This window comes from Capricornis sumatraensis, chromosome 4 (genome assembly GCF_032405125.1).
Source record: "Capricornis sumatraensis isolate serow.1 chromosome 4, serow.2, whole genome shotgun sequence".
NCBI classification, from domain to species: domain Eukaryota; kingdom Metazoa; phylum Chordata; class Mammalia; order Artiodactyla; family Bovidae; genus Capricornis; species Capricornis sumatraensis.
This window is the reverse complement of record NC_091072.1, coordinates 142765663-142781637: the sequence shown is the minus strand read 5'-3', so window position 1 is coordinate 142781637 and position 15975 is coordinate 142765663.

Below are 15975 nucleotides of genomic sequence, written 5' to 3'. Positions count from 1 at the left end.
AGTAAGAAAACAGATTCAGTTGCCATTGGCTACTATCTCGTAATCCAAAAGAGAAGAGCCCTAGGGAAGAAGACCCTAAGATCAACACAACAGAGGAGTAAATAACCGGAATCCTTGTCATGACTGATAACTCTCTCCTTGCGATGCCTAGGTAAATAAGATAATTAATTTCCTTATAGTTTACACCAGTTTGAGACAAGAATTTTTTATAGTCAAAAGCTTCTTGACTAATATATCTCCCTAAAATACTGTTAATATGTACATATTTCCAACAGGCTCATGCTGCGTATGATACAACCTAAAGTTTAATATCATTTTAGGAATATTAGCAATTAATAAGTAATTTCTCCATTTAGGGAAATTTCACTCAGTATATAAGAAAATGTTACCTTTTCCAATGAATTTAGCACCCTAACTTCATTCAATATAGAAAGTAAGTAGTAAAACATCTCATTTTTTTAAGTTGTGTGGCTTTAATAACTATTTCTATGTTGTTGTTCAGTCTCTAAGTCGAGTCCGATTCTTTGCAATCTCATGGACTGCAGCACACCAGGTTTCCCTGTCCTTCATCATCTCCCAGAGTTTGTTTAAACTCATGTCTGTTGAGTTGGTGATGCCATCCAACCATCTCACCCTCTGTCATCCCCTTCTCCTGCCTTCAATCTTTCCCAGCATCAGGATCCTTTCCAATGAGTCGGCTCTTCCTATCAAGTGGCCAAACTATCGGAGCTTCAGTATCAGTCCTTCCAATGAATATTCACGGATGATTTCCTTTAGGATTGACTTGTTTGCTCTCTTTGCAGTCCAAGGGGCTCTCAAGAGTCTTCTCCACAGTTAGAACTTTAGAACCACAGTTTTAAAGCTTCAGTTCTTCAGTGCTCAGCCTTCTTTATGGTCCAGTTCTCACATCCGTACATGACTACTGGAAAAACCATAACTTTGACTAGACAGATTTTGTTGGCAAAGAAATGTTTCTGCTTTTTAATACACTGTCTAGGTTTGTCATCACTTTTTTTTTTTTTTTTAGGAGCAAGTGTCTTTCAATTTCGTGGCTGCAGCTCATTCCACATGCTTGCAAGGTAGTGCTCAAAATCCTCCAAGCTAGGCTTCAACAGTACGCGAACCGAGAACTTCCAGATGTACAAGCTGGATTTAGAAAAGACAGTGGAATAAGAGATCAAATTGCCAATATCCAACGGATCATAGAAGAAGCAAGAGAATTCCAGAAAAACACCTACTCTGCTTCATTGACTACACTAAAGCCTTTGACTATATGGGTCACAACAAACTGGAAAATTCTTTTTTTTAATTCTTTTTTTTTTTTTTACTTTACAATATTATATTGGTTTTGCCACAAATCAACATGAATCCGTCACGGGTGTACACGTGTTCCCAATTCCGAACCCCCCTCCCACCTTCCCCCAGCCACGCCATCCCTCTGGGTCATCCCAGTGCACCAGCCCCAAGCATCTTGCACACTGCATGGAACCCAGACTGGCAATTTGTTTCTTATATGATATTATACATGTTTCAATGCCATTCTCCCAAATCATCACACCCTCTCCCTCTCCCACAGAGTCCAAAAGACTGTTCTATACATCTGTGTCTCTTTTGCTGTCTCACATACAGGGTTATCGTTACTATCTTTCTAAATTCCATATATATGCATTAGTATACTGTATTGGTGTTTACCACCACTTTACCTGCCTCCTGAGAAACCTGTATGCAGGTCAGGAAGCAACAGTCAGAACTATTTCTATAATTTATATTTATTTATTTGAATATTTCCATTTTTGGTTAAAAGACCATTTTATTTTATAGTCTTTTACAAAGCCCTTAGATTTTCTGTATTCTTTTTTCAGAGAAAACTTACTTCTAGTGTCACCACACAAAGTGAGATGCAAATGTCACATACTAGCATAAAGAGAATTTCCATTTCACCAGGAACAAAACTTTCATGCAAAGTAAACAACATTTTCATGGTAAAATAAATCTCAGGCATCTACTTTGGAAGGGAAAATTTTTAAGTAACTATTGAAAAGTATTCCAGAGAGTCCTGATCTGTGCAGAAATTTGGAAATCACCTAAAAAAGCTTTTAAAAAACAACCATTGTCAACATATTGTCATCTAAATTTTAACTTTTACATGCTTTGTAGAAATACATAGAATATGTTGTTCTGTAATATTTTCCCCACTAAGAAACAGCTATCATTTATCACATTAATAATACTATTCTCTATCATGTTTATCTTAGAGAGTCAATTATTTTTATTTTAATTCCTTCATAATTCTCTTGAAGTTTAAGCTCTTCCCAGTTGTTCACTACAGGGCTTCTCAATCTCACACATGACATTTTGGGCTGGATAGTTCTTTGCTGTAGGAAACTGTCCTGGAATTGTAGGATCCCTAGCAGCATCCCTGGCCTCTATCCACAGAGGCTGGCATCATCTCCCTAGATGTGACAACCATACTTTCCAAATGGACCTAGAGAGGGGTCAAAAACCACATTTGTAGAACACTAATACACTATTTTATCTACTTGATAAACAACTGTGCGTAAGTGCATTTGCAAATACCTGTGTTGCTTCCCTTACATCAAGGCATGGTCAGAATAGGTTAAAAACCATGACCTTAAAATGTTGGCAGCAGATAAAAAACTAGGCATACCTCAAGCAAATTTCACTGCCCTAGAAAACTACATATATTCCTACTTTCAAAAACGAGAGAATAATTCTGGTACAAGTGGAACAGAAACTAAAGTCGAATGAACATTAGATCACAAAAGAATCCTGATAAATTTTGAAGGATCCACATGCGGAACATATTCTTCATGCTGTTGAGCAGCATGTGATTACATTACATATGCAAGAAAAAAATCATAAGCAAAATCCTGACAAATCATATAAAAATAAAATACAACAATTTTTTCTTTCTAAATGTGCAAACAAAAGTGAATAATACAGAAAAATATATGCAGATAATTAGCTTAGAAATGATCTATTTCAATCAAACAGACAACAATGAGATAATTAAGTTTTGAATACAAGGACAGAAATGCGTTTCTTAATCAGAAAACAAAAATTTATATATAATGTAAATACATTCTCAAGAATTTCTAGATTTCATATATTTCTAAACATTGTCTTGAAAAAATACTAAGTAGAGGTCAAGAAAAGATGATAGTATTTGTTCAACAAAGTTTCAGTCAATGAAGATTTTAATCCAGTATTTATTGAAATATTAAATGTGTTCCTATTAAAAGCATATGCAAGTGCTCACATGCATATTTTATTCAAGTTCTATAATGCTACTGTCAGAATATGTATTCTTAACATTTCTAGGTTTGGGGGGAGGGTGATAGCTAAGGGTTAGGTTTGTTTTATAAGCTGGTAACTAATCAATATTTTTTAGTACTTTTGGATTAAAAAAGGGATCTAGACAGATTCTATGATGCTTAATTGCAGCCCCATGTATAAAAATTATCCTTTATTAATCTTAGATCAAGGTTCTAGATGACTTTGTTTTCTGAACCTTGAGCTATAATATGAACAATTATATACATAATACATGTGTTTTAAAACTTCTGTTGTGGTGTATGATTTCATGAATGTTCTATTTATTCACATCTTTGCTTTTTTTCCCTATGCTGTTGCTGCTGCTGCTGCCGCTAAGTCACTTCAGTCATGCCCGACTCTGTAAGGCCCCATAGATGGCAGCCCACCAGGTTCTTCTGTCCATGAGATTCTCCAGGCAAGAATACTGGAGTGGGTTGCCATTTCCTCCAATGCATGCATGCATGCTAAGTCGATTCAATCATGTCTGACTGTGCGACCCCATGGACAGCAGCCCACCAGGCCACTCGATCCATGGGATTCTCCAGGCAAGAATACTGGAGTGGGTTGCCATTTCCTTCTCCTTTTTTTCTCTATGGACCTTTGCAATTTTCCTTTTTATATTTTATTTTTGCTGTTTATCTTATAACAATATCAATAACCTCAGATATGCAGATGACACCACTCTTATGGCAGAAAGTAAAGAAGAACTAAAGAGCCTTTTGAGGAAAGTGAAAGAGGAGAGTGAAAAAGTTGGCTTAAAACTCAACATTCAGAAAACGAAGATCATGGCATCTGGTCCCATCACTTCATGACAAGTAGATGGGGAAGCAATGGAAACAGTGACAGATTTTATTTTGGGGGACTCCAGATGGTGACTACAGCCATGGAATTAAAAGACCCTTACTCTTTGGAAGAAACGTTATGACCAACCTAGACAGCATATTAAAAGCAGAGACATTACTTTGGCAACCAAGTTCCATCTAGTCAAAGCTATGGTTTTTCCAGTAGTCATGTATGGATATGAGAGCTGGACTATAAAGAAAGCTGAGCGCCAAAGAATTGATGCTTTTGAACTGCGGTGTTAGAGAAGACCCTTGAGAGTCCCTTGGACTGCAAGGAGATCCAACCAGTCCACCCTAAAGGAAATCAGTCTTGAATATTCTTTGGAAGGACTGATGCTGAACCTGAAGCTCCAGTACTTTGGCCACCTGATGCAAAGAGCTGACTCATTGGAAAAGACCCTGATGCTGGGAAAGACTGAAGGTGGGAGGAGAAGGGGATAACAGAGGATGAGGTGGTTGGATGGCATCACCAACCCAGTGGACATGAGTTTGAGTAAGCTCGGGAGTTGGTGATAGACAGGGAAACATGGCGTCCATGGGATCACAGTCTGACACGACTGAGTGACTGAACTGAACTGATTCATCTTATATTTTATCTCTACTTTCATAAAAAAATTTAAATTGAATTTGATGAAGAATATTTAGTATTCAATATCAATCTTTGTTTTCCTATATTCACTCATTTTTAAAACTGTTTTCCATTCTTGTGGGTACTAGGGAATGCTTTCAAATACTGTATACTGTTTTGCTGTTGTTTCAAGCTTTTTTTTTTAAAGTTTTCTACTTTGCTTACTCAATGTTAAGCAGTAAGCCTTCAAAAAAGTCCTGCAATTATCCCCTGTAACTGCTAATACATTTTAGATTATCTTATTTTTCATTTTACATTAATTTAGGTAATCCCTGTGTTATCAAAGTAGACAGACTGTAACCAACCTGCTGACCCAGCAGTCCAGAAGAGCAGGGCAAGTTGGTTCTCTTGGCAATTCCAGTAAGGGAACTTCTTTTTCCATGTTATCTCCCTGCTTTTCAGGAGCTTCTCAGATATGCATGACAGGAGACAAACTAAATGTAATCCAGACTCTGGAAATAGTTTTGAGATATCTTACATCAGTTATTTACACATCAGCATACAGCATTAATTTAGAATAATGCTGCTTTTGGATAACCTTTCTTCATCCCATCAAGAATCAACTCTAGTACATTCAAATGATGAGGAGCTAAAAAGTTGTGGAAAAGAATGAGAAATAATTTCATGAATGGGTGCAGTGATTTCTTACATGTTGTAAAATTAAAAAAAAAACTAAGTGTAAATTATCTTTTATATAAGAAACAAGAAAAATTGATATATACATATTTTATTAAAAAAATAAAAATAGGAGAAAGAAAGCAGGAATGAATGACACTGATGATCTACAGGGAGGAGGTTCAAGTGAGTTGGAAGTTATGGAGGGTGGGGATAATAATATTCTCCATATGACTTTTGTATAATTTTGACTCTAAGTGATTTTAATGTTTTATATTAAAAAAATAAAATAAGGGCTAGGGGATAAACATAAAACAGAACACAGTAAGAAAAATCCTTACTTTTTCAAATGAAGATATAACTCACCTAGAGCCAGGCATCTTGGAGTCCGAGCTCAGGCGGGCCTTAGGAAGCATCGCTATGAACAAACCTAGAGGAGGTGATGGAATTCCAGTTGAGCTATTTCAAATTCTAAAAGATGATGCTGTGAAAGTGCTGCACTCCATATGCCAGCAAATTTGGAAAACTTAGCAGTGGCCACAGGACTGGAAAAGGTCAGTGTTCATTTCATTCCCAAAGAAAGGCAAAGCCAAAGAACATTCAAACTACTGCACAATTGTACTTCTCTCACACACTAGCAAAGTAATGCTCAAATTTCTCCAAGCCAGGCTTCAGTAGTACATGAACCATGAACTTCCAGATGTTCAACCTGGATTTAGAAAAGGCAGAGAGACCAGAGATCAAATTGGCAACTTCCACTGGATCATCAAAAAAGCAAGAGGGTTCAAGAAAATGTCTACTGCTTTATTGACTATGGCAAAGCCTTTGACTGCGTGGATCAGAGCAAACTGTGGGAAATTCTTCAAGAGATGGGAATACCAGACCACCTGACCTGCCTCCTGAGAAATCTATATGCAGGTCAAGAAGCAACAGTTAGAACTGAACATGGAAAAGCAGACTTGTTCCAAATCAGGAAAGGAGTACATCAAGGCTATATAACACCTCCCTGCTTATTTAACTTATATGTACAGTACATCATGAGAAATGCTGGGCTGAATGAAGCACAGGCTGGAATCAAGATTGCCGGGAGAAATATCAATAACCTCAGATATGCAGATGACACCACCCTTACGGTAGAAAGTGAAGAACTGAAGAGTCTCTTGACCAAAGTGAAAGAGGAGAGTGAAAAAGTTGGCTTAAAACTCAACATTCAGAAAACAAAGATCATAGCATCTGGTCCCATCACTTCATGACAAATAGATGGGGAAGCAATGGAAACAGTCATAGACTATTTTCTTAGGCTCTAAAGTTATCGCAGATGGTGATTGCAGCCATGAAATTAAAAGATGCTTGCTCCTTGGAAGAAAGCTTTAGACAGTATGTTTAAAAGTAGAGACATTACTTTGCTGACCAAGTTCCATTTGGTCAAAGTTATGGTTTTTCCAGTAGTCATATATGGATGTGAGAGTTGGATTATAAAGAAAACCAAGTGCCAAAGAATTGATGCTTTTGCACTGTGGTGTTGGAGAAGACTCTTGAGAGTCCCTTGGACTGCAAGGAGACCCAAACAGTCCCTCCTAAAGGAAATCAGTCCTGAATATTCATTGGAAGGACTGATGCTGAAGCTGAAACTCCAGTACTTTGGCCACCTGATGCGAAGACCTGACTCATTGGAAAAGACCCTGATGCTGAGAAAGATTGAAGGTGGGAGGAAAAGGGAATGACTGAGGGTGAGATGGTTGGATGGCATCACCGACTAGATGGACATGAGTTTGAATAAACTTCAGGAGTTGGTGATACAGGGAGGCCTGGCATGCTGCAGTCCATGGTGTTGCAAAGAGTCAGACATGGCTGAGCAACTGAACAAATTGAAAGGGAAAGAAAAATAACCAAAGTAACTTTTGCACACATTATTTTGGTTTTATGTCCTATATAGACATAGGAGCTGTTAAAAAAAAGTACTAAACTGTAGTTAATAGCATTTTCTTTCTCATTTCCTGCCTTTCTTTTCTGCCTCCCTTCTTTCTTTTTCTTTCTCTGTTTCTCTTTGTTTCTTTCTTTCTCATTCTTTCATTTTTCTCTTCTTTCTAGAAGTGATGTGAATTAACAAATCTGAAACTACGCTCAGTGTATCTCAGGACTGAATAGATGAATAGAAACACTGGGAAAAAAATGGGAGCCATGTTTTTCACTCTTAAAGATAAGGTTTGCAACATGAGAAGAAGGAAGCCTGTATCTTTGAACTGGAATTAGAGAAACCAGCATAGACACATCATATATTATACACATTGAGAGAGAATGAGGAAAAGAACTAAGCAAATGTGTGGATGTGTGCCTGCTGTTGCTTCAGTTGTATCCAGTTCTTTGTGACCTCATGGACTGTAGTCTGCCAGGCTCCTCTGTCCATGGAATTCTCCAGGCAAGAATATTGGAGTGGATTGCCATGCCCTTCTCCAGGGGATCTTCCCAACTCAGGGATCTAACCCGTGTCTTTTGTATCTCTTGCATTGGCAAGCAGGTTCTTTACCACTAGCATAACCTGGGAAGCCCATATGGATGTGTGTATACAACCATATCTTGGTTTTCAAATTCCCTTGTACACTAAAAGAAATGAGGACTCCTTGGAGAATAGTGAATTCAGGGCTAGATGAGGAAAAGTACAAAATGAGCCTGAAACATTTGTTGTGCAAGAATGTAAGGAAACTTGAAAAGAATTATGTGCCCATGCTCAGTCACTTACTTATGTCTCACTCTTTGGGATCCCATGGACTATAGCTCACCAGGCTCCTCTGTCTATGGGATTATCCTAGCAGGAATACTGGAGTGGGTTGGCATTTCCTCCTCCAGGGGATCTTTCTCACCCAGAGCTAGAACCCGCATCTTCAGGGCTCCAGGCAGATTCTTTACCACTGAGTCACCTTGGGAGCCAAAAAAGAATCATGGGTTCATGTCAAAAGAACATAGGGTAAAAAAGGACATAGGAGCCAAGATGAAGTGGTTCTTACTTGACACATCTAGAGGAATATAGGCAACAAAATAAATAAGAATAGTAATATATAATAGCCCATTGATTAAAATATGAATCTGTAGTCTTTATTTACTGATATAAATAAAGAAATGAATAAATGGTGATTTCCAATAAGTTTCCTCTTCTTTAATTTTTATTTTATATGGGAGTATTGTTGATTAACAATGAGGTATTAGTTTCAGGTATACAGCAAAGTGAGTAAGTTATACATAAATGTATCTGTTCTTTTTAAAATTCTTTTCCCATTTAAGTTATTACAGAATATTGAGCAGAGTTTCCTGTGCTATACAGCAGGTCCTTGTTAGTTATGTAAATATTTTAAATATAGCAGTGTGTAAATGTCAATCTCTCTCCTCAATCTGTCCCTCCCCACCAACCCTAACCTCCTGGTACCCATAAATTCATTCTCTGAGCTTGTGAAACTGTTTCTTATTGCAAATAAGTCCATCTGTACCATTTTTTAGATTCCATATATAAGTGATATCATCTGATATTTGTCTTTCTCTGTCTAACTTACTTCATTTAACATAATAATCTCCAGTCTCATCTATGTTGCTGCAAATAGCATTATTTCACTCTTTTTAATGTCTTAGTAATATTCCATTGTACATATGTACCATACCTCACACCATTCAGAATGGCCATTATAAAGAAATCTAGAAAAATGTTACCAATGAACCTATTTTCAGGGCAGGAGTAGAGATGCAGACATAGAGAATAGACTTATGAACATAGTTGGGGAAGCAGGGGGTGAGATGAATTGAGAGAGCAACCCTAAAACATACACAGTACTATATGTAAAATAGATAGCTAGTGGGAAGTTGCTGTATAACACAGGGAGCTTAACCCGCTGTGACAACCTAGAGAGGTGGGATGGGGTGTGGGTCAGAAGGAAGTTTCAAGAAGGAGGGGACATAACGTGTAACTTATGTCTGATTAACATTTCGTATGGCAGAAACTGACACAATATTGTAAAGAAATTATCTGCCAATTAAAAATAAATTTTTAAAAATCTATAAACAGTAAATGCTAAAGAGGGTGTCGAGACAAGGCAACTCTCCTACACTGATGGCAGAAATGTAAATTGGTACAGCCACTATAGAGAACAGTTTGAAAGGGAAAGTCGCTCAGTCATGTCCACTCTTTGTGACCCCATGGACTACACAATCCATGGAATTCTCTAGGCCAGAATACTGGAGTAGGTAAGCCTTTCCCTTCTCCATGGGATCTTCCCAACCCAGGGATTAAACCCAGGTCTTGTGCATTGCAGGCAGATTCTTTACCAGCTGAGCCACAGGGAAGCCCAAGAATACTGAAGTGGGTAGCCTATTCCTTCTCCAGCAGATCTTCCCAACCCAGGAATCAAACCAGGATCTTCTGCATTGCAGTCGGATTCTTTACCAACTGAGCTATCAGGGAAGACCAGAGAACAGTTTACTACTACTACTACTACTACTACTACTACTACTACTAAGCTGCTTCAGTCGTGTCCGACTCTGTGCCACCCCATAGACGGCAGCCCACCAGGCTCCCCTGTCCCTGGGATTCTCCAGGCAAGAACACTGGAGTGGGTTGCCATTTCCTTCTCCAAGAGAACAGTTTGGAGGTTCCTTAAAACCAGAATATAGAGCTAGTATATGATTTTTCAGTCTCACTTCTGGGCATATATCTGGAGAAAAACCTGGCTTGAAAGTACACATGCACCCCAGTGTTCATTGCAGTGCTGTTTACAATAACCAAGAAGTGGAAGCAACCTAAATGTTCAGCAGATGAATAGATGAATATGTGGTACAAAATGAACTTATCTGCAAAATAGAAGTAGAATTATGAATGTGAAAAGCAAATTTATGGTCACCTGGGATAAACTGGGAGATTGGCATGGACATATACACATTCCTATATACATTAATTGGAGAAGGCAATGGCACCCCACTCCAGTACTCTTGCCTGGAAAATCCCATGGACAGAGGAGCCTGGTAGGCTGCAGTCCATGGGGTCGCTAAGAGTCGGACACGACTGAATGACTTCATTTTCACACATTGGAGAAGGAAATGGCAACCCACTCCAGTGTTCTTGCCTGGAGAATCCCAGGGACAGGGGAGCCTGATGGGCTGCAGAGTCTATGGGGTCGCACAGAGTCAGACACGACTGAAGCAACTTAGCAGCAGTAGCAGCAGCATATACATTAATAAATAGATAACTAATAAGAACCTGCTGTATAGCAGAGGGAACTGTACTCAGTGCTCTTAATACCCTATATGGGAAAAGAATCTTAAAAAAGAGTGATAGATGTGTAACTGATTCACACTCTTTGTACACCTGACTCTAACACAACATTGTAAATCAACTATGCCCCAATAAATTTTTTAAAGTTAAAAAATATGGTACATATATACAATGGAATATTATCCAGTAAGTATTCTTTTTTGGGCAAAGGAGTGCTCTTTTTAACTGAGCATGTGTCAAGAGACTTTCAAATCTAGTAAGTCTCCATTATACTTACTAATAGTCATTAATATGAGAAACTGGCTTAGGAAGATTTCCACAGTATATTTAAGAGATTTTCCTGTTAAACAGTCTGATTCTGATATAGTTTAAGAAACAGAGTCTCCTCTTACTTTACTGAGGTGCTCTCTTTCTTTCTCTTTTTTCTGTTTCAAAATCTATCAGCTGTATACATGCAGCTTTTTTTCCCTTTGTCTGGGAAGCCCTTAGTTTCCAGAGACACATGGTGCTTCCTGGAGAGTAAAATCTTCAACAGTGAAAATTCCTACCAAGTGCTAACTTCTGGACTCAGGTTTATATATTATCTGAAACTAATCAGAGAGTTCACCCTCTTTCCTACAATGTCATTCCTTGGGAGAACAGCCTAAGAAAGTGAGAAAGTCTGTGTATAATGCAGTGTATACTGTTGTCTGTATTAGCAAAGTCGTTCTGGTTTTTATTGGAGAATTCCCTCTTAAGGGCAAACTATCAGAGGTTGGGGATTGTGAATATATAGATTTTATACAGTCTAAAGACATTTTCATACTTGTAGCTTCACAGGAATAATTTATAAAAGACACATTTCCAAGAAATTAATTGTTTTATTGAATATTTCTTATATTTCTTCTCTCTCATATCTAAATTTCATGCTTGAAAAAACCCCAAGAACTAAACAAAAAACCTTTCACAAATTTTTATTTAATTTTCACTGTGGAAAATATTAAACAAAGATAGAGAAAATGGCACAACAAATCTGATGTACCCGTCACACACTTTCAGCATTATCAATGTATGGTAGAAATATAAATTGTTATAGCCACTGTACCTTAGACATCCGACTCACTGATGGATTATTTTGATGTACATTCCAGATATGATAGTGCCATATGCCTTAGATTGTACAATATGCTATTAGTATAATCAAATTTCCAGCAGTAGTACCTAGCTGTTATGAAAGTATTTGAACAGCTTCAATGAATTTCAGACTGTTTGATTTCTGCAGTCACATCAGCAGCAAAAATGCTCACAACTTAATGTAAAATATCACCAGAACATGAATTGAATGACCAAATCTGTATTACCACAGGGACTAAGTGGTTATTTAGAGGAACTGAATACAATTTTGATGACTTTTAATTTCTGACAACCTCCCTCTTCTGCAGATCTGTGTGAGTGGTATGACTCTTCACAGTCCTTTTCTCTCTCTTTTTTTAAACAGATATGCAAAAGTTCTAACAGCTCTAAGAAGCGATACTTCTCTACACTTTTTTCCTCTGGCTACTAGATTAGACAGAGGAGCCTGGCTGTCTACAGTCCATGGGGTCACAAAGAGTTGGACACAACTGAGTGCACACACACACATACATACTAGATTAGAGGTCTATCCAGGCCTTGGGAGAACTGCAGTGATACTCATGACGCAGTATATATGCAAAAGGAAGAATTCCATGAAGCAAGGCAGGTTCCACGAAGACTTGTCGATGACTTTTGTCCCAGGCTTACCTACGCAGCCAACAGTGTCTTCCTTTCAGGCCACACTTCAGGTGCCTAAGAATCACCAAGAAGAATTTCCTCATTTGGCTGTTTCCAAAAATTAAAACATATGAATGACTTGAAGGATACAGCATTTCTAACATATAACCAAACATCACAAAAAGCTTGTTCTGTAGGAAAAAATGTCCCCCAAATGTCATGAAAAGGCCAAATTGGTACAGGACAAAGAGCATGAGAAAGAAAAAAACAGTTTTCATGGCTCTGAAATAGGCCTCCACATGGGAGTCTCTGGAATCCCTGACAGTGTGTGCAATGTTCTTCTTGTGTTTCCACAAAGAATGGAGCAACAGGAGAAAGGAAATCAGGGAAAGGAAGAAGGGTGGGAGGGACTCCACTGTGTAGATAATCAAAAAATCTAAATTTTTATATTCATTCACATTGCATAATTCAGTCATATTTCTCTCATGCATCTTTTGGACATGACACCAGAAGACATCAACAGTATATGGCCAAGGAAAACTTATGACTAGCAAGGGCACAGATACCAGTGGAAGCATAAAAACAAGCTTGTTAGTTCTCCATTTTAGCCAAAGGAAAAGAGGATGGGAGAAACTGGCGATCTTCAGGAAATAAAAGACAGCAAGGCAAGTAGCAAGCCACGTGCTTGAGTGACTGGCCAGTATCCAGATACAAAAAAGGATATATTTTCTTCCCACAGTACCAAAGCCTGCCTGATAGAACATCATTGAAAAAAATATGACAGTGGTTATCCATAATTGACTGATTCTGGCAAAGGCCAAACTAGTAAGAATGAAGTCAACCAAGCTCAACTTCTGATTTCTAATCCAGGCAATGCAAATTGTGAGACCAATAAATCCATTCCCTAAAATTCCTATTATAAATTCCACACCAGTAACAACCATGAAAACCTTCTCCAATATATTCAACATGACTGCAAAGAGAAAACTCTGGTCCATAGTTGGTTGACTAATTTCCAGATGATTTATGAGATAATGATATAGGATTTATGTTTGATTGTGCAATAGTTGTTCTTCTTCTTCTTTTTTTTTTTAAATTGTGGCTCTTCTTTTTAGCTAGGAAGCCCAGCAATCTGTAATAAAAGTGTGGAGTCACTTTCTGTAACACTCATTGGACATTTCCATACAGCTCTGCCAAGAATTTCCAGTCTTGGTCCAGATCTCAGCTACAGTAATATTCTATGTACAGAGATGATTGAAAGCCCAAATTTTCATTTGCTACCATGTAAATTAAGGCCTGGATTAATTTTCACTCTTTTGAATAAAAATTTGTTCTCCTCTCCCAAAGAGTTATATCATTTGATATACAAATTTGAATTGTGAAATAGGAACCTCCAACACCAATTTTCACATTAAAATTCTTTATCATGTAGATATAACCAGAAAACCCTATTCTGTTGGTAAATTATGAAACATTCACAGTAGAGGTCACTGCATTACAGGATAAGATACAGAGTCTGAAGTTTTTAGGAAACTTGGCAGGCAACATATGAATCTAATCTCAGTATCATAATCCCCCTCCATTATGAAAGACAACTTGCTGAGCATTGTACCTCTTAACCACTAAAAAGGGTACAATATTTGATAGGCCTTTTGGATTTCAGAGCTATAAAAACCTGAATGTGCTACTTTCACTTGTTTGTTTGCAGAATAATCATAATGCTGCTAATTGTGAGTAGGGCCTGAACAAGCTAAAGCTATTCAGAAAATCTAGGCTTTTCTACATGAACTGAGACAATTCAATGCTCTATGAAGCGTGGATTAAAAGAGACCAGAAAATGCAATTGGAATTAACATTAAAGGGGTCTACATCATCTGCTCATGTAATTTACTTGTGACTTTCAGACCTGTTCATAGAACCATTCAACTTCAGCTTCTTCAGCATTACTGGTCAGGGCATAGACTTGGATTACTGTGATATTGAATGGTTTGCCTTGGAAACAAACAGAAATGATTCTGCTGTTTTTGAGACTGCATCCAAGTACTGCATTTCAGACTCTTTTGTTGACTATGAGGGCTACTCCATTTCTTCTAAGGGATTCTTGCCCACAGTAGTAGATATAATGGTCATCTGAATTAAATTTACCCATTCCAGTCCATGTTAGTTCACAGATTCCTAAAATGTCAATGTTCACTCTTGCCATCTCCTGTTTGACCATTTCCAATTTGCCTTGATTCATGGACCTAACATTCCAGGTTCCTATGCAATATTACTCTTTACAGCATCAGACTTTACTTCCATCACCTGTCATATCCACAAATGAGTGTTGTTTTTGCTTTGGCTCCATCCCTTCATTCTTTCTGGAGTTATTTCTCCACTCTTCTCCAGTATTATATTGGGCACCTACAAAACTGGGGAGTTCATCTTTCAGTGTCATACCTTTTTGCCTTTTCATACTGTTTATGGGGTTCTCAAGGCAAGAATACTGAAGTGGTTTGACGTTCCCTTCTCCAGTGGACCATGTTTTGTCAGAACTCTCTGCCATGACCCGTCAACCTTGGGTGGCCCTGCATGGTGTGGCCTTCATAGTTTCATTGAGGTAGACAAGGCTGTGGTCCATGTGATCAGTTTGGTTAGTTCTCTGTGATTGTGGTTTTCAGTCTGTCTGCCCTCTGATGGATAAGGATAAGAGGCTTATGGAAACTTTCTGATGGGAGAAACTGACTGAGGGGGAAACTGGGTCTTGTTCTGATGAGTGGGGCCATGGTCAGTAAATCTTTAATTCAATTTTCTGTCAATGGGTGGGGCTGTGTTCCTTCCCTGTTGCTTGACCTGAGGTCAAACTATGGTGGAGGTAATGAAGATAATGGTGACCTTCTTCAAAAGGTCCCATGCACGCCCTGCTGCACTCAGTGCCTCCAACTCTGCAGCAGGCCACCACCAACTCACGCCTCTGCCAGAGATTCTGGACACTCATGGGCATGTCTGGGTCAGTTTCTTGTGGGGTCACTGCTCTTTTCTCCTGGGTCCTGGTGCACACAAGGTTTTGTTTGTGCCCTCCAAGAGTCTTTTCCCAGTCCTGTGTAAGTTCTGGTGGTTCTATGGTGGGGTTAATGGCGACCTCCTCCAAGAGGGCTTATGCCATACCCAGGTCTGCTGCACACACAGCCCCTGCAGCAGGCAGGGGGTTGTGTGCCTCAGTCACCTCCCCTGTCCCAACCGCTTGGTTTTCTGGGTGTGCCACGAGAGCACCCTCTCAGATATGCCATATGTCTCCCCTGGAGAGCTGATCTCAGGCTACAAGCCTCCTGGTGGAAGATGCCATCTCTGGGGCTGAGATTGTAGCAGCCCCTTGCCTTCGGGCTCTGGATGTCTCAAGCCCCAGGTGGGGAGAAGCTGGTAAATAGCTGGTACACAGCTGGCTAGCTCCCCTTTGGTAGTCACTCAACCCTTTGTTCTGTGAGCAGGCCAGGATGCCCATTAGGTTGTTAGGTTAGAGTCTTTTGTGGGAAAGTTCTCTTTTCTGCAGTTGCAATTAGATGTGTATTCTGTGGGTTTTTTTTTTTTTT